Consider the following 9,838-nt stretch of genomic DNA (forward strand, 5'->3'; position numbering starts at 1 on the left):
AGGGCCTAAGACCACCAACCCCACCCTCCCTACCCCATATATTCACATAGCTTAGAAAGAAAAGGTTAATGTGTTTTACAGGGACTCATAGAATACCTTCCACCTCCATCCTTAGAGACCCCAAGCTGCATGCAGATGGAGCAGCCCTGGGTGGAGAGACTACTGGACACCCTTTTTAAACTTGCATGGGGATTTGCCCTAGGTAGTAAAAGGTGAGAGTTTTGCAGGCACGCCTCAACTGGACACCTTCAACGCTTTGAGAACCAGATAACTTTATTGCCAACAATGGTAAAACTGAAAGGAAAAAACTGAAGAGAACGTTCTGAAAGGGTAACATGCATGCCCCGCCAGGTGGCCCGACCCAGGGAAGGCACCTCGTGGCTGTGGGGCCCGTCTGGGCTCAGGTCTCTTCGTCGCTGTGGCTCAGGGAGAGCTTGTTAAACAGGTTCTCAGCCAGGCCGGCTTCTGGGACCCACATCTTCCCCAGGTTGCTCACATAGCCACCCAGTTCTTCAATGGTCTTTACCTGTTGGTGTAGGTAGTGGCTCTCCAGGAGGTGGCACAGCTGGGCTTGCCCTTCTCCACGACCAACTGGTGCAGCTCCAGGAGGCTGTAGTTGACGCTCTTCTCCACGTGGGAAGGCACACTCCATGGCCTGGAGCCCGCTCTGCCAGCCTTGGCGCTCTGGCTCCCTGATGTCATGAAGGCAGATGCGGCCACTGCGCTGGTTCTGCAGCCTCATCAGCTCCTGGGCATGCTCCATCTTCTCATCTGACTGGTGCAGGAAGTAGCGGCCAAAGTGTTCCAGGGCCACGTCGTCCCGTTCAAAGTAGAAAGCCATGGACAGGTACACATAGGAGGCGTGGAGCTCCAGGTCGATGTGGCTGTTGATGGCGGCCTCGCAGTTGGTGTGGTAGTTGTGGCGCACCTGCGACAGCGGGGCGGTGGCCATGGCGGGCAGTGCTGACAATGAGCACGCAGGCAAAGGCAGTAGCGCAGGCAGCGGCAGTGGTGGCGAGGAATGGCAGAAAGTGAATGGCGGTTGTGTGACGGAACCGGAAGTGGGCAGTGGAGACTGTTATGAGGGAAGGGGCGTGCTTCGAGGCTAGCTGGTTTGAATGAGGGACAGACTTTAGGGGCGAGGTGTGGGGTTCCAGCGTTCCATGAGTTCCATGAGTTCCACCTGAAACTCCGGAGTTCCATGAATTCCATGAACTCCAGAGTTCCATGAATTCCACCTGAAACCGTGGCGACTGGACTGTAACCTGACCTTTTCACCTATAAAGTATTTTTAAAGTTATTTATGAATATAAGTGTAACCACTTTGAGTGAATCACCTGGATGATTTCTTAAAGAAATTTATTACAATATTGTCAAAATATGATTGTTTTATCAAATGTACTGCTTTTTGTGATGTCATTAGTTATACTTAATATCAAAGCTTTATTTGAATGGCAGATATCCTCAGTGACTTCAGCACCATACTAGTGACACTTCCAATAACCTCCTTACTCACTTCCTAGACCTTATTAACTTTAGCAACCTTAATTTTTTTCTTTCTACTCATGGTCAAGTTCCCACTTCTCTGACAGCAGAGCACCACCTCCAAAATATCAAACAGTGAACCTTTCCACCTTTCCATGTTTCCCACTCTTTGAACTTGTTCTTCACTCCTTTTTCTCTCTCATATCTTAATCTTTCAGCAGCATCCTAGAAACACTTTTTTTTCAAGTCGTCCTGTCTGGATCCCAAAATAGACAATTCCAAGATCTCTTCCCTGACATCCTAGATTTGCTCACCCCTTTCACCTAGATTGCAAATTTCCTCTTCTTGGGTACAGACTTAAAAGCCTTGGGTGAATTATTAGAGAAAGCACAACACCTTCAACTTCCTTTACTTCCATTGCCACTCAGTAAGCCTTTTTAAATTTAATCCTTCTTTTAGGTTCTATGAAATGAGTCATATTAGCATTGTGAATTTAGGCAGTTCTTGATCTATATTTTCAGCATACTACTACTTCATTAAAGGTATGTAGATACAGAACAAATGCAATAAGCATTTTTTATTCCTTTCTTAGGAAGTAAGAGAGACATTGGATTCTGTGTCAAATAGACCTCAGTTGGAAGCTTGACTTCACCTATTTCAAGTTGTGTGAACTTGCATTAGTGCCTTACTCCTAGTAAGAATAATACCAATAATGAGTTTTAAGTAATAAATTAGATGATGCATTAAACATGAGGGTTATATAGCACTTAGTTTAATGATTGCAATCAATGTGTGATAGCTATTATTTTTAAAAGTAGGCTGTCCCTGAGAAAGCTGTCTAATCATTATATAAATGCTCACCTTAGTTTTTTAACTTTAGACTCTTATGTTATAATTCCAAAAGGCAAATATAATACCTTTTTTTCTTTCCTCTTACTCTGTCCTTTTTTATTTTCAGCTAATCACTAAAATCTCCTATATGTTATTTCTGGTGGAAATGTTAGAAAATGCTATCCTAAAATATGAATAGCTTTTGCAATCAATAAATCCCAAAGATTAGTCTGACAAAGTGACAAACTGCAAAAAGTAGCTTATAAAAAGGATAAACTTCTATAGACATTTCTTATATTATTGTCCTGAATTGTTATTTAATTTTGAGTGTGTCTGTCTTGTTTCTCTGCCAAAACTGTAAACTTCTTAAGGTCAGGGTCCTTAGATTACGTCTGTTTGTTTCTATTGCAGATCTTTCTCTTCTATAGGCTTAATAAGGATGATGTCAGAAGTATATCTTATTTTAAATTGTTTTGTTTTATTTTAATATAGCAGTATAGTAGTAGATACTATTTTAAATTATTTAAAGAGTAGTATATCTAACTTTAGTCTATTGAATACAGATACACTACATACTGGTACTGGCATTCTGTACTTTATTTTGAAAAATTTGACAGTTCACAAAGCTGAATTTGTTTTTATTTGAGGAAATGAAGGAGAGAATCAAATATGCAATGTATAGTGGATTTGAGTGATCTTCTTTTAGAAGTTTGTTACTTCCCATGGACACCAGAAACCAAAGTCTGATTGAGAAGGTAAAATTAAAATCACATGTAACTGCCAACAGCTCACATGACAAATAACTGGAGAATAAGGATGCATGATGATTATTTTAAACAAATACTTAATTCATTGGCAAGCTAGAGCTTACAAGGGCCCAAACCTAAGCTATGAATTTAAAAGATAATAAATAATTCTAAATTTTTCTTCTCTGGTGTTTACATAGTTGGGCTGATACCTTCCTACCCTTACCATACCCTGCTACATGTCTACAATAATATTCATTCTTAGCTTCATTTATCAAATTTGTTAATTATATGAGAATTAGGCTGGTATCTCCCAGCATTTATTGAATAATAAAACCTATCACTTCCACCTTTGATGGGGGTATTGTGTTCTCATAAGGAACTCTTCAACTTCCACATATATACATGGGGACTGGCTCCTGAAAACTAATAGAAATACAGCTATTTTCATTGTATTAAATGATTGAACCCCTTATTTTCTCTGGCTAATTATCTATTTTAGGGTGGGAAGAAATCAGGTTTCACCGTGCCTCTCTAATGTTGTAGAATAGACATGTGCTTGGTATACAATTGGATCACAATTGCCTTTAAGGAGTGATTTTAAGTCCTATATATTTATGCCACTCAACAACTTGTGACTCTGTGGTTCAATAGATTATTACGGTATTATGGAGTGTACTATCAGCTTTAGGGGGATGGCTGGCCTAAAGTAGAGGATTATATGGACATACCCAACTAAAGGAAATTTTGACAGAGAAAATTTGCTACAGCCTACTCCAACCTATTTTCAACACCCAAACATATACTCATTTAAAACAATTTTAATATGAATATGATGAATCTGGTTAACAATGTTTAATAATTAAAGTGTTTGTTTTCACTAGGATTGTTATGAATACAAAATACTTTTCCCTCAAATTGCTAGAAAGACTGAGATATACTTTATTTCTTTAGTGGGATGTAATGTTATTCAAAAAGTTAAGTGCTGTGTTCCTGGACAAAAAAAAAAAAAAAAAAAAAAAAAAAACAGGAATCAGTAAAGTAAATTATTAAGAACCTCACAGATTTCACTTTTTGTTAAATCATAAACTACAAAATTACAAAATTGGCTACTTCATTATCTTTCAATTATTTCATGTGTTGTCAACTTCTTCATGATGCAAATATTTGTTGAATAATGCTGTAAATATTTTTCTTACTTAAAGGCATAGTTTTTATTATACACACTAAAGATTCCTCAGTTACTCTAATCATAGAACGAAAAGAGGTCAATATTCTCAAGCTCTGTTTAAATGATCAGAGATTAGGTGTGCATAGCAGGGGTATCACTGCCCATGGAATCCAATTCCATTTGGCTTCTGGCTTTTACATCCTTCCAGAGCTGAATTTATCACCACTTCTGCTACACAACTGACAAAGCTGTGGATACTATGCCAGGCCAAGAGAGAAAATCAGACTACAACTACTTCAAGAAATATGAAGACATATATTTATTTTTCCTTTATTAGAGGCTCCAGTGCAAGTGTTCCTACCCTTGTTTCAGTGGATGGAGCCCAAGGTTTCAAAGTGAATATTTCTTTGTTCATAAAATTGCTGAATGTCAGTATGGAAATAAGACACGATTATCAAAGTGTCACTTCAGCATTAGGGAAAAAAAGACATATAATTAGAAGACTTTAACTCTAAACCTCACTCTTAACCTTAGATAACACAGTTATTTGAAGTTTTCTCAGCTATAAAAGGGAAATAATATTTTTAAAATATTTATGCTGTTAGCATCAAAAAGAAAAAATAATCATGCAAAGATGAATGGGCTTTGAAAACTTCAAGAGGCTACACAAATACAATTATGTATCAGGCTCTCCTAAACTCCTTTGCTTTCTATAAACTATAGATTGGAGGTCAGATTGTTTTCTGAAGTCTCACTGGTGTTTAAAATCCAAATAGATTAAACACTGCTCCTGTTTGCCTGCATGACAACTGATACCAATGTGGGTGATTACAGTGTTGAGAAACACATAATTTCTCCAAGAAAGCATATTTTACTGGGATTTGCCATTCCCAATAAACAAAAGAGGGCTTACTATTGACTCTGATTTTGCAAATGTATTTCTTCATGTTAAGCAACAGCTAAGATTGAGTGTGATTAAATTGGAGGCTATCACACTGGATTAATGTGATCAAAATGTTTCTTTTCCACCATGGCTTCTTTCCTTTCTGTGTTTGTTACACCATTCTTTATTACATCTCTTCCACCTTCTCTTCCATAAATCTATAGGCATGCCCTGTTTTATTTTGCTTCACTTTATTGTGCTTTGCAGATATTGTGTTTTATACAAATTGACTGTGGCAAACCTGCATTGAGCACGTCTCTTGGCACCATTTTTCCAATAGCATGTGCTCACTTCCTGTCTGTCATATTTTGACATTTCTCACAATATTTCAAACCTTTTTATTATTATTATATCTCTTATGGTGATCTGTGATCAGTGATCTTTTATGTTACTCTTGTAATTGTTTTGCAGCACCAGGAACCATGTCCATATGTGAACTTAATCAATAAATATTGTGCCTGTTCTGACTGCTCTGCTAATTAACCATTCCCCCATCTCTCTCCCTCTCATAGGGCCTCCCTATTTTCTGAGACACATACTGAAATTAGGCCAGTTAATAACCCCACAATGGCCTCTAAATATTCAAGTGAAAAGAAGAGTCACATGTCTCTCACTTTAAATAAAAAGTTAGACATTATTAAGCTTAGTAAGGAAGGCAAGTCAAAAGCTGGTATAATCCAAAAGCTAGGTCTCTTGTGCCAAACAGTTAGCCAAGTTGTGAATTCAAAGGAAAAGTTCTTGAAGGAAATTAAAAGTGATACTCTAGTGAACACACCAATGACAAGAAAGTGAAACAGCCTTATTGCTGATATGCAATCGAGTGGTCTCAACAGACTATCAAAACCAGCCACAATGTGCTCTTAAGCCAAAGCCTGATCCAGAGCAAGGTCCTAAGTCTCATCAATTTTGTGAAGAGAGAGAGGTGAGAAAGCCGCAGAAGGAAAGTTGGAAGCTAGCAGAGGTTGGTTTATGAGCTTTAAGGAAGAAGCCATCTTTATAAGTGCAAGATGAGGCGGCAAGTGCTGATGGAGAAGCTGCAGCAAATTATCCAAAATATTTAACTAAGATAACTGATGAAGATGGTTACAGTAAAAAACAGATTTACAATACAGAAAAAACAGCCTTATACTGGAAAAAGATGTCATCTATGACATATCTATAGAGAAGAAGTTAATGCTTGGCTTCAAAGCTTCAATGGACAGACTACCTTTGTTGTGAGGAGCTAATGTACCTGATGACTTTAAGTGGAAGCCAGTGCTCATTTACCATTCCAAAACTCCTAGGCCCCTTAAGAATTATGTGAAATATAATCTCCCAGTGCTCTATAAATAGAATAACAAAGCCTGGGTAGTAGCACATCTGTACACTGACTATTTTAAGCCCACTGTTGAGATCTAGTACTGAGAAAAAAAACAGATTTCTTTCAGAATATTACTGCTTGTTGACAGTACATCAGGTCACCCAGAGCTCTCTGATGGAGATGTACAAGTAGATTAATGCTGTTTTTATGCCTACTAACACAACATCCATTCTGCACCCCGTGAATCAAGGAGCAATTTTGACTTATTATTTGTCTTATTATTTAAGAAATGTGTTTTGTAAGGCCATAGCTACAATGGAAAGTGATTCCTCTGATAGATCTGGGCAAGGAAGATTGAAAACCTTCTGGAAATAATTTACCATTATAGCTGCCATTAAGAACATTCATGATTAATGGGAGAAGGTCAAAATATCATCACTAATAGGAGTATGAGAGAAGGTGATCCCAGTCTTTATGGATGACTTTGAGGGGTTCAAGACTTCAGTGGAGGAAGTTACTGCAGATGTGGTAGAAATGGAAAGAGAACCAGAAGTGGAGCCTGAAGATGTGACTGAATTACTACAATCTCATGATAAAACTTGAATGGATAAGGAGTTGCTTCTTATGGATGAGCAAAGAAAGTGGTTTCTTGAGATTGAATTTACTCCTGGTGAAGCTGTGAACATCACTGAAATGACCCCAAAAAAAGATTTAGAATATTACAGAAATGTAGTTAACAGGATTTGAAAAGATTGACTCAAATTTTGAAAGAAGTTATATTGTGGGTAAAATGCTATCAAATAGCATCACATGCTACAGAGAAATCTTTTGTGAAAGGAAGAGTCAATTGATATGGCAAACTTCATTGTTGTCCTATTTTAAGAAACTGCCATAGCCAATTCCCCAACCTTCAGCAACCACCACCCTGATTGGTCAACAGCAATCAACATCGAGGCAAGACCTCTCGCCACCAGCAAGATTACAACTTGCCGAAAGACCAAAAGATTGTTAACATTTTTAGCAATAAATTATTTTTAAATAAAGTATATACATTTTAAATATAATGCTATTACACACTTAAGAGACTACAGTATAGTGTAAACATAACTTTTATATGCACTAGGAAATCAAAAAGTTTATGTGACTTGCTTTGTTGTGATATTTGTTTTATTGTGGTGGTCTGCAACCAAACATGCAATATCTCCAAGGTAAGCCTTTATGTTGAGTATCAACTGTGTGATGCCCATGGCATTGGGCAATTATATAAAGTCATCCTTTAATTCTCACCAGTTTATTTGAGATTGATAGTATGGTTTCCTTTTTATAGATGAGAAGATATGCACCAGGAAGTGCCAGATTACATAACCAAAATGTGGAAAAGCAGGTATTCATGTACATGATTTCTGACCCTAATGTATTGCTATTTTTATAAAGCATGCATATTAATCAATGAATTTTTATAATAGAGAAAAACCTAGCTTATTGATTTTTCTTTCAGTGACATGGAAGACTTAAATCTCCTTTTTTGTTTGTCTAGGATATCATAGCTCTTCCAATGAACCAGTGTCCACCGAGGCACCTCAAACTGCAGGCTGGCTTACCTGCTTTGTTAATTTACAAGATAAATTCATTAATCTATTTACTCAAATATTTGAGTGTCTATTATATTTTAAATGCTGTGATGCATATTAAGACACAATGAGATAAAGGAGATAATTAACACACTAACTGGCACATATAATGTTAAAAGTAAATGACACACAGACTTTGCTTTGTATGTGATTATAATAAAAATGATTAAAAGACATGTATTATAGTATTGGAAATGGTGTGATACATTCTATTTATCAGGAAGAAGTGAGCTACAACTTTTTGTGAAGGAGAGAGCTAGAACTTTTTGTGAAGGAGAGACCACTTCTAGCAGGGACAGTTTTGCACTGGTTATAAAAGGAGATGAGGATAGAAGGAGTTTTGATTTTTAAAATTTGAGAGAAATGCTATAGAATGTTAACAAATCTGATAATTTATAGAAGCTTCTCCTCAGTTATTAAATACTTTTTGAGCATCTACTTTGTGCTCTGCAATTTCTAGGTACTGGGATTTCAGAGGCTAATTAAATAGACTAAGTCTTGGTTTTCATAGAACATTTAGCTTAGAAAAGAAGAGGGGGTAGCCAGGTGTAGTGGCTCACGCCTGTAATCTCAGCACTTTGGGAGGCTGAGGCAGGCAGATTTCTTACACTCAGGAGTTCAAGACCAGCTTTGGTAACATAGTGAAACCCTGTCTCTACGAAAAGTAGCCAGGCATGGTGGTGCATGCCTGTAGTCCCAGCTACTTGGGAGGCTGAGGTGGGAGGATTTTGAACCTGGGAGGTCAAGGCTGTAGTGAGCTGAAATTGCACCACTGCACTCCAGCCTAGGTGACAGAGTGAGACCCTGTTAAGAGAAAAAAAAGAAAAGAAGAGGAGAAATAAATACACATAAAACATCTCATAGAGATAAATGTAATATAAAAAATAAAACAGAGTGTATTAGGGTTCTCCAAAGAAACAGAACCAATAGAAGATAGATAGGGACGGAGGGAGGGAGATAGAGAGATAGATGTATTATACGAATCGGCTCATCATGTCATTCTGGAGGCCCAGAACTGCCATCTGCAAGCTGGAAAACCAGAAAGGCCAGTGGTCTAAGTCCCAATCTGAGTCCAAAGGCCCAGGAACCTGGAGATCTGATGTCCTAGGGCAAGATAAGATGGATGTCCCAGCTCAAACAGAATTCACTGTTCCTCCCCCATTTTGTTCTGTTTGGGACATCAGTGGATTGGATGATGCCCATCCATATTGGTAAGGGTGATCTTCTTTACTCAGTCTACCAATTCAAATGCTAATCTCTTCCAGAAACCCCTTCACAGACACATCCAGGAATAATGTTTTACCAACTATTTGAGCACTTCCTAGCCCAGTCAAGTTGACACATAAAATTAACCATCACACAGGATAAGGCTGTAGAGAGTGGTGGATGGTGATAATCTGGGTAAAGTGGTCAGAGAGGGACTCTCTGAAAAGTGACATCTGAAAGATTACTGAATAAAGTTAACCAAATGAACATTTGGGAACGGAATACTACAGGCAGAAGAAAGAGCAAATTCAAAGGCTCTCAAATGAGATATTTCTCATTCTTGATGGGAACTTTAGTTTTTATTCTAAATGTTCTGGAGGGCCTTCTGAGGATTGTAATAGAGAATGAAGATTACCTTAAAATTATGTGTACATATATATATAAATAATGTGGATATATATGCAATGTGGATATATATATATAATGTGGCTATATATAATGTGGATATATAAATACATATTTATG

The 9,838-nt window shown here is 37.6% G+C and overlaps 1 pseudogene; it reads right to left on the reverse strand.

Moving 5' to 3' along the window:
- Window positions 1-234: 234 nt before the first annotated feature.
- LOC116811261 (putative ferritin heavy polypeptide-like 19) lies at window positions 235-958 on the reverse strand (annotated as a pseudogene).
- Between the last annotated feature and the right edge of the window lie 8,880 nt (window positions 959-9,838).

The sequence above is a fragment of the Hylobates moloch genome, unplaced genomic scaffold (assembly GCF_009828535.3).
Source record: "Hylobates moloch isolate HMO894 unplaced genomic scaffold, HMol_V3 SCAFFOLD_7, whole genome shotgun sequence".
Classification (NCBI taxonomy): Eukaryota; Metazoa; Chordata; class Mammalia; order Primates; family Hylobatidae; genus Hylobates; species Hylobates moloch.